General features: G+C 35.6%; 73 non-coding genes across 73 annotated transcripts; all 73 read right to left on the bottom strand.

Moving 5' to 3' along the window:
• Positions 1 to 137: 137 nt before the first annotated feature.
• LOC145298390 (5S ribosomal RNA) lies at positions 138 to 256 on the bottom strand. Its single transcript, XR_013870676.1, has one exon. It is a non-coding gene; the product is annotated as a 5S ribosomal RNA (ribosomal RNA).
• A 153-nt stretch (positions 257 to 409) lies between these two features.
• Positions 410 to 528, bottom strand: LOC145299676 (5S ribosomal RNA). The gene has a single exon (XR_013871925.1). It is a non-coding gene; the product is annotated as a 5S ribosomal RNA (ribosomal RNA).
• Positions 529 to 679: 151 nt separating this feature from the next.
• On the bottom strand, positions 680 to 798 carry LOC145300798 (5S ribosomal RNA). Its single transcript, XR_013873009.1, has one exon. It is a non-coding gene; the product is annotated as a 5S ribosomal RNA (ribosomal RNA).
• A 151-nt stretch (positions 799 to 949) lies between these two features.
• On the bottom strand, positions 950 to 1068 carry LOC145299455 (5S ribosomal RNA). The gene has a single exon (XR_013871711.1). It is a non-coding gene; the product is annotated as a 5S ribosomal RNA (ribosomal RNA).
• Positions 1069 to 1219: 151 nt separating this feature from the next.
• Positions 1220 to 1339, bottom strand: LOC145300560 (5S ribosomal RNA). The gene has a single exon (XR_013872775.1). It is a non-coding gene; the product is annotated as a 5S ribosomal RNA (ribosomal RNA).
• Positions 1340 to 1492: 153 nt separating this feature from the next.
• On the bottom strand, positions 1493 to 1611 carry LOC145300338 (5S ribosomal RNA). The gene has a single exon (XR_013872566.1). It is a non-coding gene; the product is annotated as a 5S ribosomal RNA (ribosomal RNA).
• A 151-nt stretch (positions 1612 to 1762) lies between these two features.
• On the bottom strand, positions 1763 to 1881 carry LOC145300327 (5S ribosomal RNA). Its single transcript, XR_013872555.1, has one exon. It is a non-coding gene; the product is annotated as a 5S ribosomal RNA (ribosomal RNA).
• Positions 1882 to 2032: 151 nt separating this feature from the next.
• On the bottom strand, positions 2033 to 2151 carry LOC145298389 (5S ribosomal RNA). Its single transcript, XR_013870675.1, has one exon. It is a non-coding gene; the product is annotated as a 5S ribosomal RNA (ribosomal RNA).
• Positions 2152 to 2302: 151 nt separating this feature from the next.
• Positions 2303 to 2421, bottom strand: LOC145298388 (5S ribosomal RNA). The gene has a single exon (XR_013870673.1). It is a non-coding gene; the product is annotated as a 5S ribosomal RNA (ribosomal RNA).
• A 151-nt stretch (positions 2422 to 2572) lies between these two features.
• LOC145298387 (5S ribosomal RNA) lies at positions 2573 to 2691 on the bottom strand. The gene has a single exon (XR_013870672.1). It is a non-coding gene; the product is annotated as a 5S ribosomal RNA (ribosomal RNA).
• Positions 2692 to 2844: 153 nt separating this feature from the next.
• On the bottom strand, positions 2845 to 2963 carry LOC145298386 (5S ribosomal RNA). Its single transcript, XR_013870671.1, has one exon. It is a non-coding gene; the product is annotated as a 5S ribosomal RNA (ribosomal RNA).
• A 151-nt stretch (positions 2964 to 3114) lies between these two features.
• On the bottom strand, positions 3115 to 3233 carry LOC145298385 (5S ribosomal RNA). The gene has a single exon (XR_013870670.1). It is a non-coding gene; the product is annotated as a 5S ribosomal RNA (ribosomal RNA).
• A 151-nt stretch (positions 3234 to 3384) lies between these two features.
• Positions 3385 to 3503, bottom strand: LOC145298384 (5S ribosomal RNA). The gene has a single exon (XR_013870669.1). It is a non-coding gene; the product is annotated as a 5S ribosomal RNA (ribosomal RNA).
• A 151-nt stretch (positions 3504 to 3654) lies between these two features.
• Positions 3655 to 3773, bottom strand: LOC145298382 (5S ribosomal RNA). Its single transcript, XR_013870666.1, has one exon. It is a non-coding gene; the product is annotated as a 5S ribosomal RNA (ribosomal RNA).
• A 151-nt stretch (positions 3774 to 3924) lies between these two features.
• Positions 3925 to 4043, bottom strand: LOC145298381 (5S ribosomal RNA). The gene has a single exon (XR_013870665.1). It is a non-coding gene; the product is annotated as a 5S ribosomal RNA (ribosomal RNA).
• Positions 4044 to 4194: 151 nt separating this feature from the next.
• LOC145298380 (5S ribosomal RNA) lies at positions 4195 to 4313 on the bottom strand. Its single transcript, XR_013870664.1, has one exon. It is a non-coding gene; the product is annotated as a 5S ribosomal RNA (ribosomal RNA).
• Positions 4314 to 4464: 151 nt separating this feature from the next.
• Positions 4465 to 4583, bottom strand: LOC145298379 (5S ribosomal RNA). Its single transcript, XR_013870663.1, has one exon. It is a non-coding gene; the product is annotated as a 5S ribosomal RNA (ribosomal RNA).
• Positions 4584 to 4734: 151 nt separating this feature from the next.
• LOC145298378 (5S ribosomal RNA) lies at positions 4735 to 4853 on the bottom strand. Its single transcript, XR_013870661.1, has one exon. It is a non-coding gene; the product is annotated as a 5S ribosomal RNA (ribosomal RNA).
• Positions 4854 to 5004: 151 nt separating this feature from the next.
• On the bottom strand, positions 5005 to 5123 carry LOC145300394 (5S ribosomal RNA). Its single transcript, XR_013872619.1, has one exon. It is a non-coding gene; the product is annotated as a 5S ribosomal RNA (ribosomal RNA).
• A 151-nt stretch (positions 5124 to 5274) lies between these two features.
• Positions 5275 to 5393, bottom strand: LOC145299575 (5S ribosomal RNA). The gene has a single exon (XR_013871827.1). It is a non-coding gene; the product is annotated as a 5S ribosomal RNA (ribosomal RNA).
• A 152-nt stretch (positions 5394 to 5545) lies between these two features.
• LOC145300290 (5S ribosomal RNA) lies at positions 5546 to 5664 on the bottom strand. The gene has a single exon (XR_013872520.1). It is a non-coding gene; the product is annotated as a 5S ribosomal RNA (ribosomal RNA).
• A 149-nt stretch (positions 5665 to 5813) lies between these two features.
• Positions 5814 to 5932, bottom strand: LOC145299454 (5S ribosomal RNA). The gene has a single exon (XR_013871710.1). It is a non-coding gene; the product is annotated as a 5S ribosomal RNA (ribosomal RNA).
• Positions 5933 to 6083: 151 nt separating this feature from the next.
• LOC145298377 (5S ribosomal RNA) lies at positions 6084 to 6202 on the bottom strand. The gene has a single exon (XR_013870660.1). It is a non-coding gene; the product is annotated as a 5S ribosomal RNA (ribosomal RNA).
• Positions 6203 to 6354: 152 nt separating this feature from the next.
• LOC145299832 (5S ribosomal RNA) lies at positions 6355 to 6473 on the bottom strand. The gene has a single exon (XR_013872076.1). It is a non-coding gene; the product is annotated as a 5S ribosomal RNA (ribosomal RNA).
• Positions 6474 to 6625: 152 nt separating this feature from the next.
• LOC145298376 (5S ribosomal RNA) lies at positions 6626 to 6744 on the bottom strand. The gene has a single exon (XR_013870659.1). It is a non-coding gene; the product is annotated as a 5S ribosomal RNA (ribosomal RNA).
• Positions 6745 to 6896: 152 nt separating this feature from the next.
• Positions 6897 to 7015, bottom strand: LOC145298375 (5S ribosomal RNA). Its single transcript, XR_013870658.1, has one exon. It is a non-coding gene; the product is annotated as a 5S ribosomal RNA (ribosomal RNA).
• A 151-nt stretch (positions 7016 to 7166) lies between these two features.
• LOC145298374 (5S ribosomal RNA) lies at positions 7167 to 7285 on the bottom strand. Its single transcript, XR_013870657.1, has one exon. It is a non-coding gene; the product is annotated as a 5S ribosomal RNA (ribosomal RNA).
• Positions 7286 to 7435: 150 nt separating this feature from the next.
• On the bottom strand, positions 7436 to 7554 carry LOC145298373 (5S ribosomal RNA). Its single transcript, XR_013870655.1, has one exon. It is a non-coding gene; the product is annotated as a 5S ribosomal RNA (ribosomal RNA).
• A 151-nt stretch (positions 7555 to 7705) lies between these two features.
• On the bottom strand, positions 7706 to 7824 carry LOC145298371 (5S ribosomal RNA). The gene has a single exon (XR_013870653.1). It is a non-coding gene; the product is annotated as a 5S ribosomal RNA (ribosomal RNA).
• A 151-nt stretch (positions 7825 to 7975) lies between these two features.
• LOC145299453 (5S ribosomal RNA) lies at positions 7976 to 8094 on the bottom strand. The gene has a single exon (XR_013871709.1). It is a non-coding gene; the product is annotated as a 5S ribosomal RNA (ribosomal RNA).
• A 151-nt stretch (positions 8095 to 8245) lies between these two features.
• LOC145298370 (5S ribosomal RNA) lies at positions 8246 to 8364 on the bottom strand. The gene has a single exon (XR_013870652.1). It is a non-coding gene; the product is annotated as a 5S ribosomal RNA (ribosomal RNA).
• Positions 8365 to 8516: 152 nt separating this feature from the next.
• LOC145299831 (5S ribosomal RNA) lies at positions 8517 to 8635 on the bottom strand. Its single transcript, XR_013872075.1, has one exon. It is a non-coding gene; the product is annotated as a 5S ribosomal RNA (ribosomal RNA).
• Positions 8636 to 8787: 152 nt separating this feature from the next.
• LOC145298369 (5S ribosomal RNA) lies at positions 8788 to 8906 on the bottom strand. The gene has a single exon (XR_013870651.1). It is a non-coding gene; the product is annotated as a 5S ribosomal RNA (ribosomal RNA).
• A 152-nt stretch (positions 8907 to 9058) lies between these two features.
• LOC145298368 (5S ribosomal RNA) lies at positions 9059 to 9177 on the bottom strand. The gene has a single exon (XR_013870649.1). It is a non-coding gene; the product is annotated as a 5S ribosomal RNA (ribosomal RNA).
• Positions 9178 to 9328: 151 nt separating this feature from the next.
• Positions 9329 to 9447, bottom strand: LOC145298367 (5S ribosomal RNA). The gene has a single exon (XR_013870648.1). It is a non-coding gene; the product is annotated as a 5S ribosomal RNA (ribosomal RNA).
• Positions 9448 to 9597: 150 nt separating this feature from the next.
• Positions 9598 to 9716, bottom strand: LOC145298365 (5S ribosomal RNA). Its single transcript, XR_013870646.1, has one exon. It is a non-coding gene; the product is annotated as a 5S ribosomal RNA (ribosomal RNA).
• Positions 9717 to 9867: 151 nt separating this feature from the next.
• LOC145298364 (5S ribosomal RNA) lies at positions 9868 to 9986 on the bottom strand. Its single transcript, XR_013870645.1, has one exon. It is a non-coding gene; the product is annotated as a 5S ribosomal RNA (ribosomal RNA).
• A 151-nt stretch (positions 9987 to 10137) lies between these two features.
• Positions 10138 to 10256, bottom strand: LOC145298363 (5S ribosomal RNA). The gene has a single exon (XR_013870644.1). It is a non-coding gene; the product is annotated as a 5S ribosomal RNA (ribosomal RNA).
• Positions 10257 to 10407: 151 nt separating this feature from the next.
• Positions 10408 to 10526, bottom strand: LOC145301068 (5S ribosomal RNA). Its single transcript, XR_013873269.1, has one exon. It is a non-coding gene; the product is annotated as a 5S ribosomal RNA (ribosomal RNA).
• A 151-nt stretch (positions 10527 to 10677) lies between these two features.
• LOC145298362 (5S ribosomal RNA) lies at positions 10678 to 10796 on the bottom strand. Its single transcript, XR_013870643.1, has one exon. It is a non-coding gene; the product is annotated as a 5S ribosomal RNA (ribosomal RNA).
• Positions 10797 to 10948: 152 nt separating this feature from the next.
• LOC145298361 (5S ribosomal RNA) lies at positions 10949 to 11067 on the bottom strand. Its single transcript, XR_013870642.1, has one exon. It is a non-coding gene; the product is annotated as a 5S ribosomal RNA (ribosomal RNA).
• Positions 11068 to 11218: 151 nt separating this feature from the next.
• LOC145298359 (5S ribosomal RNA) lies at positions 11219 to 11337 on the bottom strand. The gene has a single exon (XR_013870640.1). It is a non-coding gene; the product is annotated as a 5S ribosomal RNA (ribosomal RNA).
• A 150-nt stretch (positions 11338 to 11487) lies between these two features.
• Positions 11488 to 11606, bottom strand: LOC145298358 (5S ribosomal RNA). The gene has a single exon (XR_013870638.1). It is a non-coding gene; the product is annotated as a 5S ribosomal RNA (ribosomal RNA).
• A 152-nt stretch (positions 11607 to 11758) lies between these two features.
• On the bottom strand, positions 11759 to 11877 carry LOC145300289 (5S ribosomal RNA). Its single transcript, XR_013872519.1, has one exon. It is a non-coding gene; the product is annotated as a 5S ribosomal RNA (ribosomal RNA).
• Positions 11878 to 12026: 149 nt separating this feature from the next.
• On the bottom strand, positions 12027 to 12145 carry LOC145298357 (5S ribosomal RNA). Its single transcript, XR_013870637.1, has one exon. It is a non-coding gene; the product is annotated as a 5S ribosomal RNA (ribosomal RNA).
• Positions 12146 to 12297: 152 nt separating this feature from the next.
• LOC145301067 (5S ribosomal RNA) lies at positions 12298 to 12416 on the bottom strand. Its single transcript, XR_013873268.1, has one exon. It is a non-coding gene; the product is annotated as a 5S ribosomal RNA (ribosomal RNA).
• Positions 12417 to 12568: 152 nt separating this feature from the next.
• Positions 12569 to 12687, bottom strand: LOC145298356 (5S ribosomal RNA). The gene has a single exon (XR_013870636.1). It is a non-coding gene; the product is annotated as a 5S ribosomal RNA (ribosomal RNA).
• Positions 12688 to 12839: 152 nt separating this feature from the next.
• Positions 12840 to 12958, bottom strand: LOC145298355 (5S ribosomal RNA). Its single transcript, XR_013870635.1, has one exon. It is a non-coding gene; the product is annotated as a 5S ribosomal RNA (ribosomal RNA).
• A 151-nt stretch (positions 12959 to 13109) lies between these two features.
• On the bottom strand, positions 13110 to 13228 carry LOC145298353 (5S ribosomal RNA). Its single transcript, XR_013870634.1, has one exon. It is a non-coding gene; the product is annotated as a 5S ribosomal RNA (ribosomal RNA).
• Positions 13229 to 13378: 150 nt separating this feature from the next.
• On the bottom strand, positions 13379 to 13497 carry LOC145298352 (5S ribosomal RNA). The gene has a single exon (XR_013870633.1). It is a non-coding gene; the product is annotated as a 5S ribosomal RNA (ribosomal RNA).
• Positions 13498 to 13648: 151 nt separating this feature from the next.
• On the bottom strand, positions 13649 to 13767 carry LOC145299926 (5S ribosomal RNA). The gene has a single exon (XR_013872168.1). It is a non-coding gene; the product is annotated as a 5S ribosomal RNA (ribosomal RNA).
• Positions 13768 to 13918: 151 nt separating this feature from the next.
• LOC145298351 (5S ribosomal RNA) lies at positions 13919 to 14037 on the bottom strand. The gene has a single exon (XR_013870632.1). It is a non-coding gene; the product is annotated as a 5S ribosomal RNA (ribosomal RNA).
• A 150-nt stretch (positions 14038 to 14187) lies between these two features.
• Positions 14188 to 14306, bottom strand: LOC145298350 (5S ribosomal RNA). The gene has a single exon (XR_013870631.1). It is a non-coding gene; the product is annotated as a 5S ribosomal RNA (ribosomal RNA).
• Positions 14307 to 14456: 150 nt separating this feature from the next.
• Positions 14457 to 14575, bottom strand: LOC145301219 (5S ribosomal RNA). Its single transcript, XR_013873420.1, has one exon. It is a non-coding gene; the product is annotated as a 5S ribosomal RNA (ribosomal RNA).
• A 151-nt stretch (positions 14576 to 14726) lies between these two features.
• LOC145299515 (5S ribosomal RNA) lies at positions 14727 to 14845 on the bottom strand. Its single transcript, XR_013871769.1, has one exon. It is a non-coding gene; the product is annotated as a 5S ribosomal RNA (ribosomal RNA).
• A 151-nt stretch (positions 14846 to 14996) lies between these two features.
• LOC145298349 (5S ribosomal RNA) lies at positions 14997 to 15115 on the bottom strand. Its single transcript, XR_013870630.1, has one exon. It is a non-coding gene; the product is annotated as a 5S ribosomal RNA (ribosomal RNA).
• A 151-nt stretch (positions 15116 to 15266) lies between these two features.
• Positions 15267 to 15385, bottom strand: LOC145298347 (5S ribosomal RNA). Its single transcript, XR_013870628.1, has one exon. It is a non-coding gene; the product is annotated as a 5S ribosomal RNA (ribosomal RNA).
• A 150-nt stretch (positions 15386 to 15535) lies between these two features.
• LOC145298346 (5S ribosomal RNA) lies at positions 15536 to 15654 on the bottom strand. Its single transcript, XR_013870627.1, has one exon. It is a non-coding gene; the product is annotated as a 5S ribosomal RNA (ribosomal RNA).
• A 151-nt stretch (positions 15655 to 15805) lies between these two features.
• On the bottom strand, positions 15806 to 15924 carry LOC145300621 (5S ribosomal RNA). Its single transcript, XR_013872835.1, has one exon. It is a non-coding gene; the product is annotated as a 5S ribosomal RNA (ribosomal RNA).
• A 152-nt stretch (positions 15925 to 16076) lies between these two features.
• Positions 16077 to 16195, bottom strand: LOC145298345 (5S ribosomal RNA). Its single transcript, XR_013870626.1, has one exon. It is a non-coding gene; the product is annotated as a 5S ribosomal RNA (ribosomal RNA).
• Positions 16196 to 16347: 152 nt separating this feature from the next.
• On the bottom strand, positions 16348 to 16466 carry LOC145299508 (5S ribosomal RNA). Its single transcript, XR_013871762.1, has one exon. It is a non-coding gene; the product is annotated as a 5S ribosomal RNA (ribosomal RNA).
• Positions 16467 to 16616: 150 nt separating this feature from the next.
• Positions 16617 to 16735, bottom strand: LOC145299903 (5S ribosomal RNA). The gene has a single exon (XR_013872145.1). It is a non-coding gene; the product is annotated as a 5S ribosomal RNA (ribosomal RNA).
• A 150-nt stretch (positions 16736 to 16885) lies between these two features.
• On the bottom strand, positions 16886 to 17004 carry LOC145298344 (5S ribosomal RNA). The gene has a single exon (XR_013870625.1). It is a non-coding gene; the product is annotated as a 5S ribosomal RNA (ribosomal RNA).
• Positions 17005 to 17155: 151 nt separating this feature from the next.
• Positions 17156 to 17274, bottom strand: LOC145298343 (5S ribosomal RNA). The gene has a single exon (XR_013870624.1). It is a non-coding gene; the product is annotated as a 5S ribosomal RNA (ribosomal RNA).
• A 151-nt stretch (positions 17275 to 17425) lies between these two features.
• LOC145300048 (5S ribosomal RNA) lies at positions 17426 to 17544 on the bottom strand. The gene has a single exon (XR_013872285.1). It is a non-coding gene; the product is annotated as a 5S ribosomal RNA (ribosomal RNA).
• A 150-nt stretch (positions 17545 to 17694) lies between these two features.
• LOC145300164 (5S ribosomal RNA) lies at positions 17695 to 17813 on the bottom strand. Its single transcript, XR_013872400.1, has one exon. It is a non-coding gene; the product is annotated as a 5S ribosomal RNA (ribosomal RNA).
• A 151-nt stretch (positions 17814 to 17964) lies between these two features.
• On the bottom strand, positions 17965 to 18083 carry LOC145299933 (5S ribosomal RNA). Its single transcript, XR_013872175.1, has one exon. It is a non-coding gene; the product is annotated as a 5S ribosomal RNA (ribosomal RNA).
• Positions 18084 to 18233: 150 nt separating this feature from the next.
• On the bottom strand, positions 18234 to 18352 carry LOC145298342 (5S ribosomal RNA). The gene has a single exon (XR_013870623.1). It is a non-coding gene; the product is annotated as a 5S ribosomal RNA (ribosomal RNA).
• Positions 18353 to 18503: 151 nt separating this feature from the next.
• On the bottom strand, positions 18504 to 18622 carry LOC145300163 (5S ribosomal RNA). Its single transcript, XR_013872399.1, has one exon. It is a non-coding gene; the product is annotated as a 5S ribosomal RNA (ribosomal RNA).
• Positions 18623 to 18774: 152 nt separating this feature from the next.
• LOC145298341 (5S ribosomal RNA) lies at positions 18775 to 18893 on the bottom strand. The gene has a single exon (XR_013870622.1). It is a non-coding gene; the product is annotated as a 5S ribosomal RNA (ribosomal RNA).
• A 152-nt stretch (positions 18894 to 19045) lies between these two features.
• Positions 19046 to 19164, bottom strand: LOC145298340 (5S ribosomal RNA). The gene has a single exon (XR_013870621.1). It is a non-coding gene; the product is annotated as a 5S ribosomal RNA (ribosomal RNA).
• Positions 19165 to 19315: 151 nt separating this feature from the next.
• LOC145299514 (5S ribosomal RNA) lies at positions 19316 to 19434 on the bottom strand. Its single transcript, XR_013871768.1, has one exon. It is a non-coding gene; the product is annotated as a 5S ribosomal RNA (ribosomal RNA).
• A 151-nt stretch (positions 19435 to 19585) lies between these two features.
• On the bottom strand, positions 19586 to 19704 carry LOC145298339 (5S ribosomal RNA). Its single transcript, XR_013870620.1, has one exon. It is a non-coding gene; the product is annotated as a 5S ribosomal RNA (ribosomal RNA).
• Between the last annotated feature and the right edge of the window lie 90 nt (positions 19705 to 19794).

The raw sequence follows: 19794 nt of genomic DNA, 5'->3' as shown, positions 1-19794 counted from the left end.
ATTTTAACTATTACAATTTCAATATTTATTTTCCAAATCTGATAATGTAATGATATTTTGTTTTTTGTTTTTTTATCTAATATTTTACATTAAAATCGAACGCATTTTTATGAGTTTTTCCAAAAAGTCAGGGGAAATGCTTACAGCACCTGGTATTCCCAAGCGGTCACCCATCTAAGTACTGACCAGGCTCTACGTTGCTTAACTTCGGGGATCGGACGAGAACCGGTGTTTTCAACGTGATATGGCCGTAAGCGAAGACGTGCCATAATTTTAACTATTACAATTTCAATATTTATTTATCAAATCTGATAATGTAATGATATTTTGTTTTTTGTTTTTTTTTACCTAATATTTTACATTAAAATCGAACGCATTTTTATGAGTTTTTCCAAAAATTCAGGGGAAATGCTTACAGCACCTGGTATTCCCAAGCGGTCACCCATCTAAGTACTGACCAGGCTCTACGTTGCTTGACTTCGGGGATCGGACGAGAACCGGTGTTTTCAACGTGATATGGCCGTAAGCGAAGACGTGCCATAATTTTAACTATTACAATTTCAATATTTATTTACCAAATCTGATAATGTAATGATATTTTGTTTTTTGTTTTTTTATCTAATATTTTACATTAAAATCGAACGCATTTTTATGAGTTTTTCCAAAAATTCAGGGGAAATGCTTACAGCACCTGGTATTCCCAAGCGGTCACCCATCTAAGTACTGACCAGGCTCTACGTTGCTTAACTTCGGGGATCGGACGAGAACAAGTGTTTTCAACGTGATATGGCCGTAAGCGAAGACGTGCCATAATTTTAACTATTACAATTTCAATATTTATTTACCAAATCTGATAATGTAATGATATTTTGTTTTTTGTTTTTTTATCTAATATTTTACATTAAAATCGAACGCATTTTTATGAGTTTTTCCAAAAATTCAGGGGAAATGCTTACAGCACCTGGTATTCCCAAGCGGTCACCCATCTAAGTACTGACCAGGCTCTACGTTGCTTAACTTCGGGGATCGGACGAGAACCGGTGTTTTCAACGTGATATGACCGTAAGCGAAGACGTGCCATAATTTTAACTATTACAATTTCAATATTTATTTTCCAAATCTGATAATGTAATGATATTTTGTTTTTTGTTTTTTTATCTAATATTTTACATTAAAATCGAACGCATGTTTATGAGTTTTTCCAAAAAGTCAGGGGAAATGCTTACAGCACCTGGTATTCCCAAGCGGTCACCCATCTAAGTACTGACCAGGCTCTACGTTGCTTAACTTCGGGGGATCGGACGAGAACCGGTGTTTTCAACGTGATATGGCCGTAAGCGAAGACGTGCCATAATTTTAACTATTACAATTTCAATATTTATTTATCAAATCTGATAATGTAATGATATTTTGTTTTTTGTTTTTTTTTACCTAATATTTTACATTAAAATCGAACGCATTTTTATGAGTTTTTCCAAAAATTCAGGGGAAATGCTTACAGCACCTGGTATTCCCAAGCGGTCACCCATCTAAGTACTGACCAGGCTCTACGTTGCTTGTCTTCGGGGATCGGACGAGAACCGGTGTTTTCAACGTGATATGGCCGTAAGCGAAGACGTGCCATAATTTTAACTATTACAATTTCAATATTTATTTACCAAATCTGATAATGTAATGATATTTTGTTTTTTGATTTTTTATCTAATATTTTACATTAAAATCGAACGCATTTTTATGAGTTTTTCCAAAAATTCAGGGGAAATGCTTACAGCACCTGGTATTCCCAAGCGGTCACCCATCTAAGTACTGACCAGGCTCTACGTTGCTTGACTTCGGGGATCGGACGAGAACCGGTGTTTTCAACGTGATATTGCCGTAAGCGAAGACGTGCCATAATTTTAACTATTACAATTTCAATATTTATTTACCAAATCTGATAATGTAATGATATTTTGTTTTTTGTTTTTTTACCTAATATTTTACATTAAAATCGAACGCATTTTTATGAGTTTTTCCAAAAATTCAGGGGAAATGCTTACAGCACCTGGTATTCCCAAGCGGTCACCCATCTAAGTACTGACCAGGCTCTACGTTGCTTAACTTCGGGGATCGGACGAGAACCGGTGTTTTCAACGTGATATGGCCGTAAGCGAAGACGTGCCATAATTTTAACTATTACAATTTCAATATTTATTTACCAAATCTGATAATGCCATGATATTTTGTTTTTTGTTTTTTTATCTAATATTTTACATTAAAATCGAACGCATTTTTATGAGTTTTTCCAAAAATTCAGGGGAAATGCTTACAGCACCTGGTATTCCCAAGCGGTCACCCATCTAAGTACTGACCAGGCTCTACGTTGCTTAACTTCGGGGATCGGACGAGAACCGGTGTTTTCAACGTGATATGGCCGTAAGCGAAGACGTGCCATAATTTTAACTATTACAATTTCAATATTTATTTACCAAATCTGATAATGTAATGATATTTTGTTTTTTGTTTTTTTATCTAATATTTTACATTAAAATCGAACGCATTTTTATGAGTTTTTCCAAAAATTCAGGGGAAATGCTTACAGCACCTGGTATTCCCAAGCGGTCACCCATCTAAGTACTGACCAGGCTCTACGTTGCTTAACTTCGGGGATCGGACGAGAACCGGTGTTTTCAACGTGATATGGCCGTAAGCGAAGACGTGCCATAATTTTACCTATTACAATTTCAATATTTATTTACCAAATCTGATAATGTAATGATATTTTGTTTTTTGTTTTTTTTTACCTAATATTTTACATTAAAATCGAACGCATTTTTATGAGTTTCTCCAAAAATTCAGGGGAAATGCTTACAGCACCTGGTATTCCCAAGCGGTCACCCATCTAAGTACTGACCAGGCTCTACGTTGCTTAACTTCGGGGATCGGACGAGAACCGGTGTTTTCAACGTGATATGGCCGTAAGCGAAGACGTGCCATAATTTTAACTATTACAATTTCAATATTTATGTACCAAATCTGATAATGTAATGATATTTTGTTTTTTGTTTTTTTATCTAATATTTTACATTAAAATCGAACGCATTTTTATGAGTTTTTCCAAAAATTCAGGGGAAATGCTTACAGCACCTGGTATTCCCAAGCGGTCACCCATCTAAGTACTGACCAGGCTCTACGTTGCTTAACTTCGGGGATCGGACGAGAACCGGTGTTTTCAACGTGATATGGCCGTAAGCGAAGACGTGCCATAATTTTAACTATTACAATTTCAATATTTATTTACCAAATCTGATAATGTAATGATATTTTGTTTTTTGTTTTTTTATCTAATATTTTACATTAAAATCGAACGCATTTTTATGAGTTTTTCCAAAAAGTCAGGGGAAATGCTTACAGCACCTGGTATTCCCAAGCGGTCACCCATCTAAGTACTGACCAGGCTCTACGTTGCTTAACTTCGGGGATCGGACGAGAACCGGTGTTTTCAACGTGATATGGCCGTAAGCGAAGACGTGCCATAATTTTAACTATTACAATTTCAATATTTATTTACCAAATCTGATAATGTAATGATATTTTGTTTTTTGTTTTTTTATCTAATATTTTACATTAAAATCGAACGCATTTTTATGAGTTTTTCCAAAAATTCAGGGGAAATGCTTACAGCACCTGGTATTCCCAAGCGGTCACCCATCTAAGTACTGACCAGGCTCTACGTTGCTTAACTTCGGGGATCGGACGAGAACCGGTGTTTTCAACGTGATATGGCCGTAAGCGAAGACGTGCCATAATTTTAACTATTACAATTTCAATATTTATTTTCCAAATCTGATAATGTAATGATATTTTGTTTTTTGGTTTTTTTATCTAATATTTTACATTAAAAACGAACGCATTTTATGAGTTTTTCCAAAAATTCAGGGGAAATGCTTACAGCACCTGGTATTCCCAAGCGGTCACCCATCTAAGTACTGACCAGGCTCTACGTTGCTTAACTTCGGGGATCGGACGAGAACCGGTGTTTTCAACGTGATATGGCCGTAAGCGAAGACGTGCCATAATTTTAACTATTACAATTTCAATATTTATTTACCAAATCTGATAATGTAATGATATTTTGTTTTTTGTTTTTTTATCTAATATTTTACATTAAAATCGAACGCATTTTTATGAGTTTTTCCAAAAAGTCAGGGGAAATGCTTACAGCACCTGGTATTCCCAAGCGGTCACCCATCTAAGTACTGACCAGGCTCTACGTTGCTTAACTTCGGGGATCGGACGAGAACCGGTGTTTTCAACGTGATATGGCCGTAAGCGAAGACGTGCCATAATTTTAACTATTACAATTTCAATATTTATTTACCAAATCTGATAATGTAATGATATTTTGTTTTTTGTTTTTTTATCTAATATTTTACATTAAAATCGAACGCATTTTTATGAGTTTTTCCAAAAATTCAGGGGAAATGCTTACAGCACCTGGTATTCCCAAGCGGTCACCCATCTAAGTACTGACCAGGCTCTACGTTGCTTAACTTCGGGGATCGGACGAGAACCGGTGTTTTCAACGTGATATGGCCGTAAGCGAAGACGTGCCATAATTTTAACTATTACAATTTCAATATTTATTTACCAAATCTGATAATGTAATGATATTTTGTGTTTTGTTTTTTTATCTAATATTTTACATTAAAATCGAACGCATTTTTATGAGTTTTTCCAAAAAGTCAGGGGAAATGCTTACAGCACCTGGTATTCCCAAGCGGTCACCCATCTAAGTACTGACCAGGCTCTACGTTGCTTAACTTCGGGGATCGGACGAGAACCGGTGTTTTCAACGTGATATGGCCGTAAGCGAAGACGTGCCATAATTTTAACTATTACAATTTCAATATTTATTTACCAGATCTGATAATGTAATGATATTTTGTTTTTTGTTTTTTTATCTAATATTTAACATTAAAATCGAACGCATTTTTATGAGTTTTTCCAAAAATTCAGGGGAAATGCTTACAGCACCTGGTATTCCCAAGCGGTCACCCATCTAAGTACTGACCAGGCTCTACGTTGCTAAACTTCGGGGATCGGACGAGAACCGGTGTTTTCAACGTGATATGGCCGTAAGCGAAGACGTGCCATAATTTTAACTATTACAATTTCAATATTTATTTACAAAATCTGATACTGTAATGATATTTTGTTTTTTGTTTTTTTATCTAATATTTTACATTAAAATCGAACGCATTTTTATGAGTTTTTCCAAAAATTCAGGGGAAATGCTTACAGCACCTGGTATTCCCAAGCGGTCACCCATCTAAGTACTGACCAGGCTCTACGTTGCTTAACTTCGGGGATCGTACGAGAACCGGTGTTTTCAACGTGATATGGCCGTAAGCGAAGACGTGCCATAATTTTACCTATTACAATTTCAATATTTATTTACCAAATCTGATAATGTAATGATATTTTGTTTTTGTTTTTTTTTATCTAATATTTTACATTAAAATCGAACGCATTTTTATGAGTTTTTCCAAAAATTCAGGGGAAATGCTTACATCACCTGGTATTCCCAAGCGGTCACCCATCTAAGTACTGACCAGGCTCTACGTTGCTTAACTTCGGGGATCGGACGAGAACCGGTGTTTTCAACGTGATATGGCCGTAAGCGAAGACGTGCCATAATTTTAACTATTACAATTTACATATTTATTTACGAAATCTGATAATTTAATGATACTTTATTTGTTTTTTTTACCTAATATTTTACATTAAAATCGAACGCATTTTTATGAGTTTTTCCAAAAATTCAGGGGAAATGCTTACAGCACCTGGTATTCCCAAGCGGTCACCCATCTAAGTACTGACCAGGCTCTACGTTGCTTAACTTCGGGGATCGGACGAGAACCGGTGTTTTCAACGTGATATGACCGTAAGCGAAGACGTGCCATAATTTTAACTATTACAATTTCAATATTTATTTACCAAATCTGATAAGGTAATGATATTTTGTTTTTTGTTTTTTTATCTAATATTTTACATTAAAATCGAACGCATTTTTATGAGTTTTTCCAAAAATTCTGGGGAAATGCTTACAGCACCTGGTATTCCCAAGCGGTCACCCATCTAAGTACTGACCAGGCTCTACGTTGCTTAACTTCGGGGATCGGACGAGAACCGGTGTTTTCAACGTGATATGGCCGTAAGCGAAGACGTGCCATAATTTTAACTATTACAATTTCAATATTTATTTACCAAATCTGATAATGTAATGATATTTTGTTTTTTGGTTTTTTTATCTAATATTTTACATTAAAATCGAACGCATTTTTATGAGTTTTTCCAAAAATTCAGGGGAAATGCTTACAGCACCTGGTATTCCCAAGCGGTCACCCATATAAGTACTGACCAGGCTCTACGTTGCTTAACTTCGGGGATCGGACGAGAACCGGTGTTTTCAACGTGATATGGCCGTAAGCGAAGACGTGCCATAATTTTGACTATTACAATTTCAATATTTATTTACCAAATCTGATAATGTAATGATATTTTGTTTTTTGTTTTTTTTATCTAATATTTTACATTAAAATCGAACGCATTTTTATGAGTTTTTCCAAAAATGCAGGGGAAATGCTTACAGCACCTGGTATTCCCAAGCGGTCACCCATCTAAGTACTGACCAGGCTCTACGTTGCTTAACTTCGGGGATCGGACGAGAACCGGTGTTTTCAACGTGATATGGCCGTAAGCGAAGACGTGCCATAATTTTAACTATTACAATTTCAATATTTATTTACCAAATCTGATAATGTAATGATATTTTGTTTTTTGGTTTTGTTATCTAATATTTTACATTAAAATCGAACGCATTTTTATGAGTTTTTCCAAAAATTCAGGGGAAATGCTTACAGCACCTGGTATTCCCAAGCGGTCACCCATCTAAGTACTGACCAGGCTCTACGTTGCTTAACTTCGGGGATCGGACGAGAACCGGTGTTTTCAACGTGATATGGCCGTAAGCGAAGACGTGCCATAATTTTAACTATTACAATTTCAATATTTATTTACCAAATCTGATAATGTAATGATATTTTGTTTTTTGTTTTTTTATCTAATATTTTACATTAAAATCGAACGCATTTTTATGAGTTTTTCCAAAAATTCAGGGGAAATGCTTACAGCACCTGGTATTCCCAAGCGGTCACCCATCTAAGTACTGACCAGGCTCTACGTTGCTTAACTTCGGGGATCGGACGAGAACCGGTGTTTTCAACGTGATATGGCCGTAAGCGAAGACGTGCCATAATTTTAACTATTACAATTTCAATATTTATTTACCAAATCTGATAATGTAATGATATTTTGTTTTTTGTTTTTTATCTAATATTTTACATTAAAATCGAACGCATTTTTATGAGTTTTTCCAAAAATTCAGGAGAAATGCTTACAGCACCTGGTATTCCCAAGCGGTCACCCATCTAAGTACTGACCAGGCTCTACGTTGCTTAACTTCGGGGATCGGACGAGAACCGGTGTTTTCAACGTGATATGGCCGTAAGCGAAGACGTGCCATAATTTTAACTATTACAATTTCAATATTTATTTACCAAATCTGATAATGTAATGATATTTTGTTTTTTGTTTTTTTATCTAATATTTTACATTAAAATCGAACGCATTTTTATGAGTTTTTCCAAAAATTCAGGGGAAATGCTTACAGCACCTGGTATTCCCAAGCGGTCACCCATCTAAGTACTGACCAGGCTCTACGTTGCTTAACTTCGGGGATCGGACGAGAACCGGTGTTTTCAACGTGATATGGCCGTAAGCGAAGACGTGCCATAATTTTAACTATTACAATTTCAATATTTATTTACCAAATCTGATAATGTAATGATATTTTGTTTTTTGTTTTTTTATCTAATATTTTACATTAAAATCGAACGCATTTTTATGAGTTTTTCCAAAAATTCAGGGGAAATGCTTACAGCACCTGGTATTCCCAAGCGGTCACCCATCTAAGTACTGACCAGGCTCTACGTTGCTTAACTTCGGGGATCGGACGAGAACCGGTGTTTTCAACGTGATATGACCGTAAGCGAAGACGTGCCATAATTTTAACTATTACAATTTCAATATTTATTTACCAAATCTGATAAGGTAATGATATTTTGTTTTTTGTTTTTTTATCTAATATTTTACATTAAAATCGAACGCATTTTTATGAGTTTTTCCAAAAATTCTGGGGAAATGCTTACAGCACCTGGTATTCCCAAGCGGTCACCCATCTAAGTACTGACCAGGCTCTACGTTGCTTAACTTCGGGGATCGGACGAGAACCGGTGTTTTCAACGTGATATGGCCGTAAGCGAAGACGTGCCATAATTTTAACTATTACAATTTCAATATTTATTTACCAAATCTGATAATGTAATGATATTTTGTTTTTTGGTTTTTTTATCTAATATTTTACATTAAAATCGAACGCATTTTTATGAGTTTTTCCAAAAATTCAGGGGAAATGCTTACAGCACCTGGTATTCCCAAGCGGTCACCCATATAAGTACTGACCAGGCTCTACGTTGCTTAACTTCGGGGATCGGACGAGAACCGGTGTTTTCAACGTGATATGGCCGTAAGCGAAGACGTGCCATAATTTTGACTATTACAATTTCAATATTTATTTACCAAATCTGATAATGTAATGATATTTTGTTTTTTGTTTTTTTTATCTAATATTTTACATTAAAATCGAACGCATTTTTATGAGTTTTTCCAAAAATGCAGGGGAAATGCTTACAGCACCTGGTATTCCCAAGCGGTCACCCATCTAAGTACTGACCAGGCTCTACGTTGCTTAACTTCGGGGATCGGACGAGAACCGGTGTTTTCAACGTGATATGGCCGTAAGCGAAGACGTGCCATAATTTTAACTATTACAATTTCAATATTTATTTACCAAATCTGATAATGTAATGATATTTTGTTTTTTGGTTTTGTTATCTAATATTTTACATTAAAATCGAACGCATTTTTATGAGTTTTTCCAAAAATTCAGGGGAAATGCTTACAGCACCTGGTATTCCCAAGCGGTCACCCATCTAAGTACTGACCAGGCTCTACGTTGCTTAACTTCGGGGATCGGACGAGAACCGGTGTTTTCAACGTGATATGGCCGTAAGCGAAGACGTGCCATAATTTTAACTATTACAATTTCAATATTTATTTACCAAATCTGATAATGTAATGATATTTTGTTTTTTGTTTTTTTATCTAATATTTTACATTAAAATCGAACGCATTTTTATGAGTTTTTCCAAAAATTCAGGGGAAATGCTTACAGCACCTGGTATTCCCAAGCGGTCACCCATCTAAGTACTGACCAGGCTCTACGTTGCTTAACTTCGGGGATCGGACGAGAACCGGTGTTTTCAACGTGATATGGCCGTAAGCGAAGACGTGCCATAATTTTAACTATTACAATTTCAATATTTATTTACCAAATCTGATAATGTAATGATATTTTGTTTTTTGTTTTTTATCTAATATTTTACATTAAAATCGAACGCATTTTTATGAGTTTTTCCAAAAATTCAGGAGAAATGCTTACAGCACCTGGTATTCCCAAGCGGTCACCCATCTAAGTACTGACCAGGCTCTACGTTGCTTAACTTCGGGGATCGGACGAGAACCGGTGTTTTCAACGTGATATGGCCGTAAGCGAAGACGTGCCATAATTTTAACTATTACAATTTCAATATTTATTTACCAAATCTGATAATGTAATGATATTTTGTTTTTTGTTTTTTTATCTAATATTTTACATTAAAATCGAACGCATTTTTATGAGTTTTTCCAAAAATTCAGGGGAAATGCTTACAGCACCTGGTATTCCCAAGCGGTCACCCATCTAAGTACTGACCAGGCTCTACGTTGCTTAACTTCGGGGATCGGACGAGAACCGGTGTTTTCAACGTGATATGGCCGTAAGCGAAGACGTGCCATAATTTTAACTATTACAATTTCAATATTTATTTACCAAATCTGATAATGTAATGATATTTTGTTTTTTGTTTTTTTATCTAATATTTTACATTAAAATCGAACGCATTTTTATGAGTTTTTCCAAAAATTCAGGGGAAATGCTTACAGCACCTGGTATTCCCAAGCGGTCACCCATCTAAGTACTGACCAGGCTCTACGTTGCTTAACTTCGGGGATCGGACGAGAACCGGTGTTTTCAACGTGATATGGCCGTAAGCGAAGACGTGCCATAATTTTAACTATTACAATTTCAATATTTATTTACCAGATCTGATAATGTAATGATATTTAGTTTTTTGTTTTTTTATCTAATATTTTACATTAAAATCGAACGCATTTTTATGAGTTTTTCCAAAAATTCAGGGGAAATGCTTACAGCACCTGGTATTCCCAAGCGGTCACCCATATAAGTACTGACCAGGCTCTACGTTGCTTGACTTCGGGGATCGGACGAGAACCGGTTTTTTCAACGTGATATGGCCGTAAGCGAAGACGTGCCATAATTTTGACTATTACAATTTCAATATTTATTTACCAAATCTGATAATGTAATGATATTTTGTTTTTTGTTTTTTTATCTAATATTTTACATTAAAATCGAACGCATTTTTATGAGTTTTTTCAAAAATTCAGGGGAAATGCTTACAGCACCTGGTATTCCCAAGCGGTCACCCATCTAAGTACTGACCAGGCTCTACGTTGCTTAACTTCGGGGATCGGACGAGAACCGGTGTTTTCAACGTGATATGGCCGTAAGCGAAGACGTGCCATAATTTTAACTATTACAATTTCAATATTTATTTACCAAATCTGATAATGTAATGATATTTTGTTTTTTGGTTTTGTTATCTAATATTTTACATTAAAATCGAACGCATTTTTATGAGTTTTTCCAAAAATTCAGGGGAAATGCTTACAGCACCTGGTATTCCCAAGCGGTCACCCATCTAAGTACTGACCAGGCTCTACGTTGCTTAACTTCGGGGATCGGACGAGAACCGGTGTTTTCAACGTGATATGGCCGTAAGCGAAGACGTGCCATAATTTTAACTATTACAATTTCAATATTTATTTACCAAATCTGATAATGTAATGATATTTTGTTTTTTGTTTTTTTATCTAATATTTTACATTAAAATCGAACGCATTTTTATGAGTTTTTCCAAAAATTCAGGGGAAATGCTTACAGCACCTGGTATTCCCAAGCGGTCACCCATCTAAGTACTGACCAGGCTCTACGTTGCTTAACTTCGGGGATCGGACGAGAACCGGTGTTTTCAACGTGATATGGCCGTAAGCGAAGACGTGCCATAATTTTAACTATTACAATTTCAATATTTATTTACCAAATCTGATAATGTAATGATATTTTGTTTTTTGTTTTTTATCTAATATTTTACATTAAAATCGAACGCATTTTTATGAGTTTTTCCAAAAATTCAGGAGAAATGCTTACAGCACCTGGTATTCCCAAGCGGTCACCCATCTAAGTACTGACCAGGCTCTACGTTGCTTAACTTCGGGGATCGGACGAGAACCGGTGTTTTCAACGTGATATGGCCGTAAGCGAAGACGTCCCATAATTTTACCTATTACAATTTCAATATTTATTTACCAAATCTGATAATGTAATGATATTTTGTTTTTTGTTTTTTTTATCTAATATTTTACATTAAAATCGAACGCATTTTTATGAGTTTTTCCAAAAATTCAGGGGAAATGCTTACATCACCTGGTATTCCCAAGCGGTCACCCATCTAAGTACTGACCAGGCTCTACGTTGCTTAACTTCGGGGATCGGACGAGAACCGGTGTTTTCAACGTGATATGGCCGTAAGCGAAGACGTGCCATAATTTTAACTATTACAATTTACATATTTATTTACGAAATCTGATAATTTAATGATACTTTATTTGTTTTTTTTACCTAATATTTTACATTAAAATCGAACGCATTTTTATGAGTTTTTCCAAAAAGTCAGGGGAAATGCTTACAGCACCTGGTATTCCCAAGCGGTCACCCATCTAAGTACTGACCAGGCTCTACGTTGCTTAACTTCGGGGATCGGACGAGAACCGGTGTTTTCAACGTGATATGGCCGTAAGCGAAGACGTGCCATAATTTTAACTATTACAATTTCAATATTTATTTACCAAATCTGATAATGTAATGATATTTTGTTTTTTGGTTTTTTTATCTAATATTTTACATTAAAATCGAACGCATTTTTATGAGTTTTTCCAAAAATTCAGGGGAAATGCTTACAGCACCTGGTATTCCCAAGCGGTCACCCATATAAGTACTGACCAGGCTCTACGTTGCTTGACTTCGGGGATCGGACGAGAACCGGTTTTTTCAACGTGATATGGCCGTAAGCGAAGACGTGCCATAATTTTGACTATTACAATTTCAATATTTATTTACCAAATCTGATAATGTAATGATATTTTGTTTTTTGGTTTTGTTATCTAATATTTTACATTAAAATCGAACGCATTTTTATGAGTTTTTCCAAAAATTCAGGGGAAATGCTTACAGCACCTGGTATTCCCAAGCGGTCACCCATCTAAGTACTGACCAGGCTCTACGTTGCTTAACTTCGGGGATCGGACGAGAACCGGTGTTTTCAACGTGATATGGCCGTAAGCGAAGACGTGCCATAATTTTAACTATTACAATTTCAATATTTATTTACCAAATCTGATAATGTAATGATATTTTGTTTTTTGGTTTTGTTATCTAATATTTTACATTAAAATCGAACGCATTTTTATGAGTTTTTCCAAAAATTCAGGGGAAATGCTTACAGCACCTGGTATTCCCAAGCGGTCACCCATCTAAGTACTGACCAGGCTCTACGTTGCTTAACTTCGGGGATCGGACGAGAACCGGTGTTTTCAACGTGATATGGCCGTAAGCGAAGACGTGCCATAATTTTAACTATTACAATTTCAATATTTATTTACCAAATCTGATAATGTAATGATATTTTGTTTTTTGTTTTTTTATCTAATATTTTACATTAAAATCGAACACATTTTTATGAGTTTTTCCAAAAATTCAGGGGAAATGCTTACAGCACCTGGTATTCCCAAGCGGTCACCCATCTAAGTACTGACCAGGCTCTACGTTGCTTAACTTCGGGGATCGGACGAGAACCGGTGTTTTCAACGTGATATGGCCGTAAGCGAAGACGTGCCATAATTTTAACTATTACAATTTCAATATTTATTTACCAAATCTGATAATGTAATGATATTTTGTTTTTTGTTTTTTATCTAATATTTTACATTAAAATCGAACGCATTTTTATGAGTTTTTCCAAAAATTCAGGAGAAATGCTTACAGCACCTGGTATTCCCAAGCGGTCACCCATCTAAGTACTGACCAGGCTCTACGTTGCTTAACTTCGGGGATCGGACGAGAACCGGTGTTTTCAACGTGATATGGCCGTAAGCGAAGACGTGCCATAATTTTAACTATTACAATTTCAATATTTATTTACCAAATCTGATAATGTAATGATATTTTGTTTTTTGTTTTTTTATCTAATATTTTACATTAAAATCGAACGCATTTTTATGAGTTTTTCCAAAAATTCAGGGGAAATGTTTACAGCACCTGGTATTCCCAAGCGGTCACCCATCTAAGTACTGACCAGGCTCTACGTTGCTTAACTTCGGGGATCGGACGAGAACCGGTGTTTTCAACGTGATATGGCCGTAAGCGAAGACGTGCCATAATTTTAACTATTACAATTTCAATATTTATTTACCAAATCTGATAATGTAATGATATTTTGTTTTTTGTTTTTTTATCTAATATTTTACATTAAAATCGAACGCATTTTTATGAGTTTTTCCAAAAATTCAGGGGAAATGCTTACAGCACCTGGTATTCCCAAGCGGTCACCCATCTAAGTACTGACCAGGCTCTACGTTGCTTAACTTCGGGGATCGGACGAGAACCGGTGTTTTCAACGTGATATGGCCGTAAGCGAAGACGAGCCATAATTTTAACTATTACAATTTCAATATTTATTTACCAAATCTGATAATGTAATGATATATGTTTTTGTTTTTTTTATCTAATATTTTACATTAAAATCGAACGCATTTTTATGAGTTTTTCCAAAAATTCAGGGGAAATGCTTACAGCACCTGGTATTCCCAAGCGGTCACCCATCTAAGTACTGACCAGGCTCTACGTTGCTTAACTTCGGGGATCGGACGAGAACCGGTGTTTTCAACGTGATATGGCCGTAAGCGAAGACGTGCCATAATTTTAACTATTACAATTTCAATATTTATTTACCAAATCTGATAATGTAATGATATTTTGTTTTTTGTTTTTTATCTAATATTTTACATTAAAATCGAACGCATTTTTATGAGTTTTTCCAAAAATTCAGGGGAAATGCTTACAGCACCTGGTATTCCCAAGCGGTCACACATCTAAGTACTGACCAGGCTCTACGTTGCTTAACTTCGGGGATCGGACGAGAACCGGTGTTTTCAACGTTATATGGCCGTAAGCGAAGACGTGCCATAATTTTAACTATTACAATTTCAATATTTATTTACCAAATCTGATAATGTAATGATATTTTGTTTTTTGTTTTTTTATCTAATATTTTACATTAAAATCGAACGCATTTTTATGAGTTTTTCCAAAAATTCAGGGGAAATGCCTACAGCACCTGGTATTCCCAAGCGGTCACCCATCTAAGTACTGACCAGGCTCTACGTTGCTTAACTTCGGGGATCGGACGAGAACCGGTGTTTTCAACGTGATATGGCCGTAAGCGAAGACGTGCCATAATTTTAACTATTACAATTTCAATATTTATTTACCAAATCTGATAATGTAATGATATTTTGTTTTTTGTTTTTTTATCTAATATTTTACATTAAAATCGAACGCATTTTTATGAGTTTTTCCAAAAATTCAGGGGAAATGCTTACAGCACCTGGTATTCCCAAGCGGTCACCCATCTAAGTACTGACCAGGCTCTACGTTGCTTAACTTCGGGGATCGGACGAGAACCGGTGTTTTCAACGTGATATGGCCGTAAGCGAAGACGTGCCATAATTTTAACTATTACAATTTCAATATTTATTTACCAAATCTGATAATGTAATGATATTTTGTTTTTTGTTTTTTTATCTAATATTTTACATTAAAATCGAACGCATTTTTATGAGTTTTTCCAAAAATTCAGGGGAAATGCTTACAGCACCTGGTATTCCCAAGCGGTCACCCATCTAAGTACTGACCAGGCTCTACGTTGCTTAACTTCGGGGATCGGACGAGAACCGGTGTTTTCAACGTGATATGGCCGTAAGCGAAGACGTGCCATAATTTTAACTATTACAATTTCAATATTTATTTACCAAATCTGATAATGTAATGATATTTTGTTTTTTGTTTTTTATCTAATATTTTACATTAAAATCGAACGCATTTTTATGAGTTTTTCCAAAAAGTCAGGGGAAATGCTTACAGCACCTGGTATTCCCAAGCGGTCACCCATCTAAGTACTGACCAGGCTCTACGTTGCTTAACTTCGGGGATCGGACGAGAACCGGTGTTTTCAACGTGATATGGCCGTAAGCGAAGACGTGCCATAATTTTAACTATTACAATTTCAATATTTATTTACCAAATCTGATAATGTAATGATATTTTGTTTTTTGTTTTTTTATCTAATATTTTACATTAAAATCGAACGCATTTTTATGAGTTTTTCCAAAAATTCAGGGGAAATGCTTACAGCACCTGGTATTCCCAAGCGGTTACCCATCTATGTACTGACCAGGCTCTACGTTGCTTAACTTCGGGGATCGGACGAGAACCGGTGTTTTCAACGTGATATGGCCGTAAGCGAAGACGTGCCATAATTTTAACTATTACAATTTCAATATTTATTTACCAAATCTGATAATGTAATGATATTTTGTTTTTTGTTTTTTTTACCTAATATTTTACATTAAAATCGAACGCATTTTTATGAGTTTTTCCAAAAATTCAGGGGAAATGCTTACAGCACCTGGTATTCCCAAGCGGTCACCCATCTAAGTACTGACCAGGCTCTACGTTGCTTAACTTCGGGGATCGGACGAGAACCGGTGTTTTCAACGTGATATGGCCGTAAGCGAAGACGTGCCATAATTTTAACTATTACAATTTCGATATTTATTTACCAAATCTGATAATGTAATGATATTTTGTTTTTTGTTTTTTTTACCTAATATTTTACATTAAAATCGAACGCATTTTTATGAGTTTTTCCAAAAATTCAGGGGAAATGCTTACAGCACCTGGTATTCCCAAGCGGTCACCCATCTAAGTACTGACCAGGCTCTACGTTGCTTAACTGCGGGGATCGGACGAGAACCGGTGTTTTCAACGTGATATGGCCGTAAGCGAAGACGTGCCATAATTTTAACTATTACAATTTCAATATTTATTTACCAAATCTGATAATGTAATGATATATGTTTTTTGTTTTTTTATCTAATATTTTACATTAAAATCGAACGCATTTTTATGAGTTTTTCCAAAAATTCAGGGGAAATGCTTACAGCACCTGGTATTCCCAAGCGGTCACCCATCTAAGTACTGACCAGGCTCTACGTTGCTTAACTTCGGGGATCGGACGAGAACCGGTGTTTTCAACGTGATATGGCCGAAAGCGAAGACGTGCCATAATTTTAACTATTACAATTTCAATATTTATTTACCAAATCTGATAATGTAATGATATTTTGTTTTTTGTTTTTTATCTAATATTTTACATTAAAATCGAACGCATTTTTATGAGTTTTTCCAAAAATTCAGGGGAAATGCTTACAGCACCTGGTATTCCCAAGCGGTCACCCATCTAAGTACTGACCAGGCTCTACGTTGCTTAACTTCGGGGATCGGACGAGAACCGGTGTTTTCAACGTGATATGGCCGTAAGCGAAGACGTGCCATAATTTTAACTATTACAATTTCAATATTTATTTACCAAATCTGATAATGTAATGATATTTAGTTTTTTGTTTTTTTATCTAATATTTTACATTAAAATCGAACGCATTTTTATGAGTTTTTCCAAAAATTCAGGGGAAATGCTTACAGCACCTGGTATTCCCAAGCGGTCACCCATCTAAGTACTGACCAGGCTCTACGTTGCTTAACTTCGGGGATCGGACGAGAACCGGTGTTTTCAACGTGATATGGCCGTAAGCGAAGACGTGCCATAATTTTAACTATTACAATTTCAATATTTATTTACCAAATCTGATAATGTAATGATATTTTGTTTTTTGTTTTTTTATCTAATATTTTACATTAAAATCGAACGCATTTTTATGAGTTTTTCCAAAAATTCAGGGGAAATGCTTACAGCACCTGGTATTCCCAAGCGGTCACCCAACTAAGTACTGACCAGGCTCTACGTTGCTTAACTTCGGGGATCGGACGAGAACCGGAGTTTTCAACGTGATATGGCCGTAAGCGAAGACGTGCCATAATTTTAACTATTACAATTTCAATATTTATTTACCAAATCTGATAATGTAATGATATATGTTTTTTGTTTTTTTATCTAATATTTTACATTAAAATCGAACGCATTTTTATGAGTTTTTCCAAAAATTCAGGGGAAATGCTTACAGCACCTGGTATTCCCAAGCGGTCACCCATCTATGTACTGACCAGGCTCTACGTTGCTTAACTTCGGGGATCGGACGAGAACCGGTGTTTTCAACGTGATATGGCCGTAAGCGAAGACGTGCCATAATTTTAACTATTACAATTTCAATATTTATTTACCAAATCTGATAATGTAATGATATTTTGTTTTTTGTTTTTTTATCTAATATTTTACATTAAAATCGAACGCATTTTTATGAGTTTTTCCAAAAATTCAGGGGAAATGCTTACAACACCTGGTATTCCCAAGCGGTCACCCATCTAAGTACTGACCAGGCTCTACGTTGCTTAACTTCGGGGATCGGACGAGAACCGGTGTTTTCAACGTGATATGACCGTAAGCGAAGACGTGCCATAATTTTAACTATTACAATTTCAATATTTATTTACCAAATCTGATAATGTAATGATATATGTTTTTTGTTTTTTTATCTAATATTTTACATTAAAATCGAACGCATTTTTATGAGTTTTTCCAAAAATTCAGGGGAAATGCTTACAGCACCTGGTATTCCCAAGCGGTCACCCATCTAAGTACTGACCAGGCTCTACGTTGCTTAACTTCGGGGATCGGACGAGAACCGGTGTTTTCAACGTGATATGGCCGTAAGCGAAGACGTGCCATAATTTTAACTATTACAATTTCAATATTTATTTACCAAATCTGATAATGTAATGATATTTTGTTTTTTGTTTTTTTATCTAATATTTTACATTAAAATCGAACGCATTTTTATGAGTTTTTCCAAAAATTCAGGGGAAATGCTTACAGCACCTGGTATTCCCAAGCGGTCACCCATCTATGTACTGACCAGGCTCTACGTTGCTTAACTTCGGGGATCGGACGAGAACCGGTGTTTTCAACGTGATATGGCCGTAAGCGAAGACGTGCCATAATTTTAACTATTACAATTTCAATATTTATTTACCAAATCTGATAATGTAATGATATTTTGTTTTTTGTTTTTTTTACCTAATATTTTACATTAAAATCGAACGCATTTTTATGAGTTTTTCCAAAAATTCAGGGGAAATGCTTACAGCACCTGGTATTCCCAAGCGGTCACCCATCTAAGTACTGACCAGGCTCTACGTTGCTTAACTTCGGGGATCGGACGAGAACCGGTGTTTTCAACGTGATATGGCCGTAAGCGAAGACGTGCCATAATTTTAACTATTACAATTTCAATATTTATTTACCAAATCTGATAATGTAATGATATTTTGTTTTTTGTTTTTTTTACCTAATATTTTACATTAAAATCGAACGCATTTTTATGAGTTTTTCCAAAAATTCAGGGGAAATGCTTACAGCACCTGGTATTCCCAAGCGGTCACCCATCTAAGTACTGACCAGGCTCTACGTTGCTTAACTTCGGGGATCGGACGAGAACCGGTGTTTTCAACGTGATATGGCCGTAAGCGAAGACGTGCCATAATTTTAACTATTACAATTTCAATATTTATTTACCAAATCTGATAATGTAATGATATTTTGTTTTTTGTTTTTTTATCTAATATTTTACATTAAAATCGAACGCATTTTTATGAGTTTTTCCAAAAATTCAGGGGAAATGCCTACAGCACCTGGTATTCCCAAGCGGTCACCCATCTAAGTACTGACCAGGCTCTACGTTGCTTAACTTCGGGGATCGGACGAGAACCGGTGTTTTCAACGTGATATGGCCGTAAGCGAAGACGTGCCATAATTTTAACTATTACAATTTCAATATTTATTTACCAAATCTGATAATGTAATGATATTTTGTTTTTTGTTTTTTTATCTAATATTTTACATTAAAATCGAACGCATTTTTATGAGTTTTTCCAAAAATTCAGGGGAAATGCTTACAGCACCTGGTATTCCCAAGCGGTCACCCATCTAAGTACTGACCAGGCTCTACGTTGCTTAACTTCGGGGATCGGACGAGAACCGGTGTTTTCAACGTGATATGGCCGTAAGCGAAGACGTGCCATAATTTTAACTATTACAATTTCAATATTTATTTACCAAATCTGATAATGTAATGATATTTTGTTTTTTGTTTTTTTAT

Source organism: Euprymna scolopes, chromosome 18, assembly GCF_053919585.1.
Source record: "Euprymna scolopes isolate OS-2025 chromosome 18, ASM5391958v1, whole genome shotgun sequence".
NCBI classification, from domain to species: domain Eukaryota; kingdom Metazoa; phylum Mollusca; class Cephalopoda; order Sepiida; family Sepiolidae; genus Euprymna; species Euprymna scolopes.
This window is presented reverse-complemented; position numbering and strand designations above follow the sequence as displayed.